The sequence below is a fragment of the Ictalurus furcatus genome, chromosome 22, assembly GCF_023375685.1.
Source record: "Ictalurus furcatus strain D&B chromosome 22, Billie_1.0, whole genome shotgun sequence".
NCBI classification, from domain to species: domain Eukaryota; kingdom Metazoa; phylum Chordata; class Actinopteri; order Siluriformes; family Ictaluridae; genus Ictalurus; species Ictalurus furcatus.
This window is the reverse complement of record NC_071276.1, coordinates 19,309,979-19,317,478: the sequence shown is the minus strand read 5'-3', so window position 1 is coordinate 19,317,478 and position 7,500 is coordinate 19,309,979. Positions and strand designations below refer to the sequence as shown.

Sequence of the window (7,500 nt, the reverse complement as noted above, 5' to 3'; positions counted from 1 at the left end):
CAAGAACTTCAAATCTGGCAAGTTTTTTTTTCTGGGTGAAGAAACAATATTATCGTCGCCACGACTGAAGAATTCGTGCACATGACTTCATTAATTAATAACACGTGAGCATGTTTTATTCATTCGGTCAACTGTGGCCACGTTTTATTCATTCGTTCCCTCGAATTCATTAACCTCGAACTCATTAAAGGGAATGAATTAGCAAAACGTGGCTACGATTAACCTAAAACAATGTAGCGAATTAGTAAAACGTGGCTACTATATGTTTTTGGTTTTTTTTATACCTGCGTGTCGAATCACTGCGTTCTGCTAACGTGAACAAACGGCGTGATCCGTACTCGTACTCACACGTTTAGCCATCACTTCTACCGTATTGCACCGGAAGATCGTCGATCTCGACTCGCGACGTTGTGCGATTTTGTTCACGGCTAAATCGGAACGGAAATCGTACGTCCGGTCATACGTGTGAATCCAATCTAAGCGGGAACGCTTTGCGAGGAACGTCATGACAACATTACCGGAGGTGTTCGAGGATGATATAGGAACATTGAAGCCTGACCAGTTAAGAAATTTCGGCCATTTATGCTAACGTTTAGGCGTTTTACATTGTTTTGGGGGCGTGGCTGAAGGAGGGGCGGCACTAAAATGTATTTTTATAAAAGCCAGGTTTTGGAAGCTAATGTCTACCAAAATGGCTGACTACACCTTTACGTAGCTATGTTTAACGCTGAAACCTTGTAGTTGATAAATTTCTTTCTTTTGTTTGTACGATTGCTGCTAGTGTATAGCTAGTTATGCCGAGCTAGCTATGTTTTACATGGAGGACAAACCACCGTAATCGCTGGAGTAGCAGGGCTACCGTAAATACACTAACATTAGGGCGTTAGGTTTAGACTACAGTTATGCTAGAGGATTAGGACGTACCTTAAAGTTCTTCTTCTTGTTTTTTCGTCTTTTCCACCCTAAAATTCTTTAGCGTTTCTGTCAGCGTTATCATGCTAGCTGATTTGCTCTGCCTGGGAAGGTCTTTTCTGTTTTCTGACATTAAAGGTTCTTGGCTTCTTGTGGGGCTGTCTCTCTCTCTCATACACACACACACACACATCAGAAGGTCAAAATGGTTGATCAAGAGAGAGCGAGACAGAAAGAGAGAGAGAGAGAGAGAGAGACAGAGAGAGAGTGAGAAAGAGAGCGAGAGAGAGAGAGAGCGAGACAGAGAGAGAGACAGACAGAGAGAGAGCAGTCGTCCTCCAATCAGGTTAATGTTCTACTTCAAGAGATGAGCACTATGAGTCTCTTTTCTCTCTGTTTCATTTCAATTGTCTCAATCTCTCTCTCTCTCTCTCTCTCTCTCACTCTTTTACACACACACACACACACACACACACACACACAGGTGCTCACATACATGCATCAGTAGAAAGCCAGTGTTTCTTGCTCTCCCCCTCTCTTGGCTGATGATTCAGCCTGTGTAGATTAAATTACCACACACACACACACACACACACACACACACACACTCAAGACCTGCAGACTTAATGACAATACAATACGCCTGCTCGGAGACTGGGGAGCTCATGAGTAACGTTTTTCAATCTGTCTTTGCTTCTGACTATGATTAGCGTCTGTTTATTATTGTATTTATGCTAAGTGCTAATTAGCAGCGATGCACCATTCATGCTAATAAAGCTCTATTGAGCTGAAATGAATTGACTTGCGCTCCAATCAGAGTGAAGTGCCCCAGGCATTTTCTTCTTCTTCTTCTTCTTCTTCTTCTTTTTGTAGATGAATTTTAGATGAGTTTTGCTCACAGAAGATTCAGATAAACACGGCGGAAAAAACTAGCCTGGACTGAGGAAATGAGCAAACCTGAGCTGTTGGTGTCGTAGCTAACAGAAATAGTGTGATTCTGTGGTAAAAACTCACTCGTGAGCATATTGCGACGTAGATAGATTATGCAGCTGACTTTCTAGCTTGGAAGCTAGCGGCGTAGCTCAGCAGAAAAATATCTGTCGCGAGTTCGGGTTAGCTAAATGTTAGCTAGTGAGCAGCGGGTGGATAAACAAACGTCAAGTATATAATATGGTGGCGGTTAAAGAGTGTTCCAAAGATGATCTGTTTTTCTTAAGGTTAGCTATGGAAAGACAGAGAGAGAGAGAGAGAGAGAGAGAGAGAGAGAGTGTGTGTATGTGTATGTGTGTGTGTGTGTGTGTGTGTGTGTGTGGAGACTTCAAGTTCAGACTTAATGACATTAAAATGAAGAGTGTGACTGCCACAGCACTGCCACGTAGGACTGGAGAAGTAAGCCAGCCACAGACACACACACACACACACACACACACACAGTGTCCATGCTAACAGCAATGAAGCAACATAGCTAGTGAAATGAACTCTAATGTCTCAGATCCAATTACTTTTATTGAATAAACTGCAAACTCGATTCAGACCGTAATCAGACACACCGTGTGTGTGTGTGTGTGTGTGTGTGTGTGTGTGTTAAAATTTTGCAGTTTAACCCCTCAGTATACTTCTGTGTTTACACAAAGCCTGATTTTTATTTTTTTTTGCAGGCTAACGCTAATCTGTTCAGCTAATCGCAAATTCGATCATGTGACATTAAAAAAAAAAATCTTAAGAACAAATTTTTTCGCTTAGCACGAGCTACTGATTTAATTATACAAAATAATCGATCAGCAGTGCTAGGCTAAGCTAGCCAGCTACCGAAACATAGCAGTGCGCATAGCGAAGTTAGCTAGTAAGCTAGTCAAAGTTAGATATTGTATTAGATATCGTATTGTGTTGCTAGCAAGCTAGCTAGTTTTAGTGGTGAGGCATGATGGTGTTCGAAATTAGCCGAACAAATAATTTAACCTCAACCCAGGGATGTGTGTGTGTGTGTGTGTGTGTGTGTGTGTGTGTGTGTGATTTCAGGCTTCTCAGTTTGAACTCTCCATCCACACAGAAAAAAAAAAATGACTCAGTGGCTTTGGAAAATCACCGTGCATACACACGTTTTCTAGTATCACTTTACTGCTGTATGACTGAGAGGAAAATACACACACGCACACGCACACACACACACACACACACATACACACACACACTGAGGGATTTAAAGACATAAATGGCACATTTTCTATTAGCCTTAACGTGGAATTTCCTAAATAAAAATAGCAGACCATCCAAAACCACGGTTTATGAGGAAACACACACACACACACACACACACACACACACACACTCTATCATTTCAAATCCAAACAGACGTCAGGTCAGAGCGGGGATATGGAGGGGGGTTGGGGAGCTAGAATTTAAAAAACACCTGCACATGGTTTGTGTCCTTGAGTTCAACTTTTTTACACACACACACACACACACACACACACATACACACTTACACTTGAATTATTACTACCTTTATGTACACAAAAGACTTTTTTTCCTAGTGAGGACCTAATGCTGAAGAGGGGACCCGAAGAGAACAAACACATTTGTGTTACTTTACATCTTTACGTATTCCTCCCGCTAAATCACATGACGCTAACCTACGTGTAAAGCATCGCTAACCCTGATCCCAATCACTGAAAGGACCAACAAAATAAAGTTTATATGAATTAAAATAAATGAATTTTACTTACAATGGTAAAGAAAGCCACACTTTTTCAGTCAGTCATTTTCAGTCATTGTGGGGACCTGAAGAGAGCACACACATTACTTTAGTATTACTTTCAATCACTACGAGGTCTCTCAGCGTATATGATGTCGCTCTACCTAAATCACGTGCTGCGACATGTACGGCAAACATTAATTTATGGAAAAAAGGAGAAACAAATGTTTTTCAATCAAAAACACACTTTTTCAGGTTTTTCAATCACTGTGGGAACCCGAACAAATAATAAACACATTTGTATTACCTTAAACCTTTCTCAGTGTAAAACAAAGACTAAACCTAATCTAAATTTTGTTGGAATAAACAACATTTTCTTCTAATAAAGATTAAAAAAAAAAGTCACGCTTTTTCAGGTTTGTCTATCATTGTGTTTATGGGGAGCTGAAAAGAATGAAAGAAAAACACACTTCTTGTACTTATATATTACGTCATATAGGTTACATAAAATCTTTTCGATTAGCTTTGGCGTTAATCTGGATCAAATCGAAAACGCATCTTTTTCTCTACGTCCGCACCGAGACGGCGTTTTTCTTTCCAGCGAAAATGGAGCGTTTTTTTTTTTTTCCGAAAGCAGCGTTTTCGCTTTGTAGCGTGAACTGAGAAAACGTAGCTATTCACGTGACGCAGTCATGTGACCCATTCGGCTGTTGATTTTGTGGTATTTTTTCACAGAGGGAAAAATGTTGCTCTAAAACAAAAATGCAGTTTTCAGAGCTCTCCGGATTAACACGGACGTAGCCTATGTATCATGCTATGCTACTTGTAAACAAATCGCTGACCCTAACCTCTAAAAAGGTACTAATAATAAACATCAAAGTAACACACTTTCATGTTTTCCTATCATTGTGAGGACCTGAACAAAACACACCTTATATTACTTAAAATTTTTACTTAAGACCACAAAAATATTTTTTTGCTAATAATAAGCAGCAACGTTACACACGTTCAGGTTTCCTTGTTTAGTGAGGACCTACAAAGAGTTTCCGCCGCAGGAACTTTGTCCAGGAACTAGGGACTTTGGGAGGTACTCAATGAGTTTTACACCGCAGGGACCAGGGTCTAAATTAAGTTCAGGGTAAAATATTTCCGCCTCAGAAAGTCCGTACTTGGTAGGTGGTACTTTTTCAAAGTTCAGGAACTTTGGGAGGTGGGACCTGGGTGCTGAAAATCCTGATTACTTTGTGTCAATAATCAGTTTGATTGTAGCATACTTTGAGACTTTGTATCCTCGCCAAGGGCTTGTCGCACTTAGTCATACGTCACTGGACTAATCTGCCTGATCTTTGCGGTAGGTTTAAACCGCTATGGAAATGCAGACAACAAAGGTCTGGAGGAACCAAACAGTCCCTTGAAAAAAGTCCCTAGGACTAAATGTTCTGGGTAATTTCTGTAGAAACGCAGCGAGAGCGAATAAATGTTTTCGTTAGTGCCTGAGATCACTAGACCACAAAAAAACCCCAACAACAACAGTCTTCTCTTTTCTGATTGGCTGGCAGTTGGCTTTTACGTCCTTGTATCAGGACGAAGGTTTCTCAATTTAATGCAAATTACTTGTGACAAACTAAACAGACCGGGTCTATTGTGCAATGTCCGATGTCTCCAGTATTGTCTTTCATCTTTGAGTTCCCGTTTTCAGTAAATCTGGAAGTTCCTACTTCCTCTAAACATCGCTGCAGGCAAAGCACAACCTTGGAGCTTAAATTTAAAAAAATAAACAAAAAAAGTAGCTTAAACGTTCTTTCTCTGAACATTTCGCAAGCTAGGTATCTAATTCTAAAATACACCGAATAATTGATTACGGACGTATGGTCAGTATTAAACAGCAGCTGTATTAGTATACTTTGTTGGCTAGTACCTTTTCTTATCGACGTTAAACTGAGCGTGACATCACGCAATCCGTGGTGCGAACGCCGGGCTGCTGCGCTCATGAATATGTACGAGCAAATGAATACATGCAAAAGCCACATGCGGCATTTAAAAGGCACACTTTAACAGATAATTCCCAGAGAGGAGACGCTGTTAAAGCCGTGAATAAATTCACACCAATCCGCCAGCCTTCTGACCCGCGAAGAAACACACACGTGCCACGAGCGGAATTAAAAGCGCCCCTTCCATTACATGTCCAAATCAACTGCGACGCCTCCATAATACTGATGATTTGTTAGCAGCCGCCGCTTATGATAATCAGATTCCGCCGAGGCCGAGGCACATTTTCTGTTTCGCTGTATTTCTTTTTTCGGGTCATAAATATGATTACTTTCAATCAGGTTTCCTTTTTCTTTTTTTGGAATTTTATTAAAGAACCAGCTAAATCTGTCAGAATTGTTCCCTTTTGTATAAACTGCACGATAAACGGTGATAGAAGAAGATTTTTGGATATAAATGAAGACATAGCAAGTGTTTTCAAGATTCCCAAATCATGAATATATTTATTATCCGGCACACTGTTCGAGTAGCTAGCTAGCTACACGTTTCCTCGATTTCCATGATATAATTACATACAAAAAACAGCTACGTTTATTTATCAGGATTTGCCACACTAATGACTAATTAAACGATTAGCTACCACAGCCAAACTGCATCCTCCGTTTGAGTCGCAAGGACTGTGTTGTAAAGCTATGTTAAAGACTAATTAGATGTTTAGCTAGCTACTACGTGCTACATATCAGATCATATTTCTCTTACGTCTCGCTGCTAGCTATCGCAACGTTACGACGTCTTTTTCCTGTCTACGTTTTCTCGATGACGCGACGGTAACTTGTTAAAACGAGCGTTTCCTTTCCGATAACGTCATCTCGTCGCGGCCTCTTCAGAACGTCCGACGTAACAGAAGTTTAGGTGTAAAGCGCAACGATTTGCGTGTTTTCTTCCTGGAAATTCGCTTAGAGACTATTTAGAGCTAAGCATCCGGATGAAAGGAAAGCTTACAGTATGACACGGAGGCGTACGAGAACCTTTCACATTCGGTTCTATTGATTTTACTCAGGTATAAAGCCTCTGTTCGAAAGTGCTGTGTGCCAATTCGGGCCCAAGAAAGCCTCAGTGGGTGTCTAAAGTGAAAAAGCATTGACCCGAGCCCTTTGCCATTGTGTCCAGAGAACAGCGGCATCGCGGGTCGCCGATGGAAACGCGGGCATGTGTGTCGCCTTTGTGAGTGGAAGCACTTCTGCTCCGACTTCTGACCTTCGGAGTGCGGTCAATTATTCATGAGGTCGTGACCTCTGAGAGAGTCTGCTGTTAGTGCCGACCTTTGATTTTTAGCCCTCGGGAGGAAAAAAAAGAAGGTTGAGAAAATGTGTGATGGCAATAAATAAATAAATAAATAAATAAATAAATAAATAAAAACATCCACTGACCAAAATGGTGGGATTTTTGTTACTACGTACAGCAAGCTGAAATCTTTCGATTTGTAAAAATACACGCGGTAAGATTCACTACACCACGCTAACATATAAATTATATTTACTCGTTTTAGCAGAGGCTACAAAACAGGGGTTAAAATGTTTTGGGGGTACCTGTGTTGCAGTTTTTCATAAGTATCTCTTTTTTTTTTTTTTTACCTAGTATACTAGGTTTAAATTTGACAATTTTATTGTGTTTAGTTTATTGTCACACGCCCTCCCCCTTACCCATCGCACTGCTCACCGGCATCTAAACACAGTCATGATACTCTACACACAGAAACCCAACAGTGTCCTGGCTAATCTTATGTTCGATAAGTCGATAAGTTCCATCTCGCATATTCAAACCATTCAAACGACATCAAAATGTTTATGAACTACATACTTGCGGCAAATCCTATCATTTTAACATACCTAAAACTCGCAACC

General features: G+C 40.6%; 1 protein-coding gene across 3 annotated transcripts in view; it reads right to left on the bottom strand.

Moving 5' to 3' along the window:
• The window catches only part of sema4c (sema domain, immunoglobulin domain (Ig), transmembrane domain (TM) and short cytoplasmic domain, (semaphorin) 4C), an 81,196-nt gene that overhangs the window by 52,393 nt on the left and 21,303 nt on the right, over positions 1 to 7,500 (bottom strand). Inside the window, exons 1-2 of one of the 3 annotated variants that reach the window (XM_053610857.1) lie at positions 6,742 to 7,500; positions 3,639 to 3,693 (exon numbers count right to left, since the gene is read on the bottom strand). The exon at positions 6,742 to 7,500 is cut by the window's right edge and continues 3,263 nt beyond it. The exons of 1 other annotated variant lie outside the window; for it this stretch is intronic. The gene's annotated coding sequence lies outside the window, so the exon portion shown is untranslated. The remainder of the gene's footprint in view (positions 1 to 3,638; positions 3,694 to 6,741) is intronic. One more of the 3 variants, XM_053610856.1, reaches the window with a different exon arrangement.